This window comes from Brachyistius frenatus, unplaced genomic scaffold (genome assembly GCF_029030835.1).
Source record: "Brachyistius frenatus isolate BFR_SWC_R1_liver_20210118 unplaced genomic scaffold, ASM2903083v1 Contig_90, whole genome shotgun sequence".
NCBI classification, from domain to species: Eukaryota; Metazoa; Chordata; class Actinopteri; family Embiotocidae; genus Brachyistius; species Brachyistius frenatus.
The window spans coordinates 1,712,710-1,715,219 of record NW_027210689.1 but is presented as its reverse complement, the minus strand read 5'-3'; the positions used below and the strand labels follow the sequence as shown (position 1 = coordinate 1,715,219).

General features: G+C 40.1%; 1 long non-coding RNA gene across 1 annotated transcript; it reads left to right on the top strand.

The window, feature by feature from the left end:
* Positions 1-184: 184 nt before the first annotated feature.
* Positions 185-807, top strand: LOC138627732 (uncharacterized). Its single transcript, XR_011311410.1, has 3 exons — positions 185-255; positions 399-434; positions 523-807. It is a non-coding gene; the product is annotated as an uncharacterized lncRNA (long non-coding RNA).
* The last annotated feature ends 1,703 nt before the right edge of the window (positions 808-2,510 follow it).

Below are 2,510 nucleotides of genomic sequence, written 5' to 3'. Positions count from 1 at the left end.
ACTAAAGAGTTATTCACTAGCTCGGCCGAGCTAAATATGTCTTATGTGAGAGCTGCAGCTTCTGCTTTTCACTCTGCTTTCTGAGAAAAAACGAAACTGGAAAATCATAGAGGAAGTGATGGTGTAGGAACAGTGTGAAGTATTTCTGACCATCACGGTTTATTCTTTTAGTTTTGTGTGAGAAGTGACACAGAGCAGTCTTCTTCTCAGCCATGGAGGCCGGACAGCAGAGAAACCTTCCCTTCTTGATCCTGGGTACGACATCTTTTCTATAATCTAGTTCTTCATACAACTGTTTCTTAATGTTCTATACAGATGGCGCATGTGTTGTAGGTAGTGCAAATGTTTATCATGACATATTAACTTTAACAAGTCTTTTATTCTTTTATCTCTTCTAGTTTCTCTCCTCTTGACCTCATCTCCACCTGCTGCAGGTCAGTCTGTCCTCCTGTCAGACGTTAAATCATTTTCATTTGAAGCACTTTATTCAAATATAGTTTGTCATGTCTTGTGCCTTTAAAGGTCAAATCAGACTAGTTGGATCTGGGTCGACTCGCTGCTCTGGAAGAGTTGAAATCTACCACAATGATTCCTGGGGAACAGTCTGTGATGACGACTGGGACCTGAAGGATGCTCAGGTGGTCTGCAGACAGCTGGACTGTGGGACGGCACTGAATGCATCTTCATCCACCAGCTTTGGTGAAGGAACTGGAAACATCTGGCTTGATGACGTGACCTGTTCAGGACGTGAAAGGTCTCTGACTGAGTGTCAGCACAGAGGATTGGGGAGACATAACTGTAGACACAGTGAGGACGCTGGTGTCGTCTGTTCAGGTGAGCAAACGTTCACGCAAATAGTCTGAAAATAATTCAGCTTTTCTGTATTTTTTGTAGCTGCTGTGCAGAGCGGACAACCACGCTGTGCAGCATTCGGCCAGAATTTAAGGCAGAATAAGAAATGTAAAAAAAGTAAATTACACTGTATTGTGAGTTAAGCAAGTCCTTGATCTGCAGTGGAAAGAGCTGTACAGACCTGTGTTTTCTGGCTATTTAGTCAAAAGTTTGAGTTATTCAAAGTCTGTAACTTTCATCTCGATCACACCTTTTCCAAAAGTCATCTTGACATTGAAGTGTGTTTTAAAATAGTTTGTTTATCTTAAAAAGTAGCATCATTTTCTCAGTTCATAAGGGGAAATGTAATCCTTCAGTTTACCCAAAACACTTTCAAAGTCACTAAATTGGGAGATACGTGGTTTTCACTGGACAGGGAGGGTATAAAAAACTGTCTTCTTAAAACTAACTGAAGCAAGGAAAGGATTGGGGACACACAACTGTGGACAAACGAAAGATTTATTTGATTCGGCTACACTAAGATGTGTTAGCATGTCACCGGAAGACGCCGCTTATATTACACAATGTGCAAAATACTATGACACACACAGACAATTATACATCGTACAGTAGCAGTCAAAAGTTTGGCCACACCTACATTGTCCTTCTTCGTGTTATTTTCTACAGAAGTGAAGACATCTAAACCGTGAAATAAAACTTTTCATCCTTCTGCTTCCGGGTCAAACAGCCCTCACAGTGCTGGAGGTGTGTTGTCCCACTCTGTTCAAACTGCATGTGACGGTGCATCACTGCAGAATGTGAAGTAGCCGTGCTGGTTGAGTCAAATCAAGTCATTGTGATTTATAAAACACATTTAAACACAACATGGTGACCAAAGTTTTCATCAGCAAGTTTTTACACTTGAGGATTTTTATTTTTATTTATCTGAAATGTTGTGGACTCACTGACATTTAACGCATTAAAATAAAGATGGAAAGTTGTTTTTCTTTTAATAGTTGAGCACTGCTTTCCACAGTGTGGATTACTGTAGTCAGTCAATAGAGCTGTTGTTGCCTATCAACACCACCTCAGTACAACACGGCTGCTCATCTCAAACACATCAGGAAGTGATCTAACTTCTAATGCTGGTTGTACCGGTGTCAATTTCAAATGAGGGTTTCAACTCGAGCTTTCAGCTCCCAAATAAGGGACTCCACCAGACTGCATTTTCCTGGTAAAAACTACAGTTTCTAATCCTTATTTACGTGACGAAATTATCCAGTTAAAAGTGTCAAGAAATTAAGATATCACGGACGAGAGAGAAAAGAAATTTAAATTGTGTGCACAAATGACTAAATCCAGGCCACGAGATTTATTAAATCCTGCCCACGAGATAGCATTTCGTGTGCTTTTTAAAATTAATTATTGCGCCCGAGATGAGTTTATATATAGAGAGACAGCACAACAGGTTTTCTCCTCTCAGCATGAAGTGCACTGCACCTGCTTCAATTATCAGTTGACCCTCTATAAAGTCAATAGCATCCTCAAAGTTAGCATATTACCAACAATATAATCCATAATATCATCGTTATTGCCTTTTACTAACAATCATCCTTCACATCCCTTGTATTACAGCTGGCTAAGACTGTTGTGCTTTCCTCTCTCTGTACAAACTTATC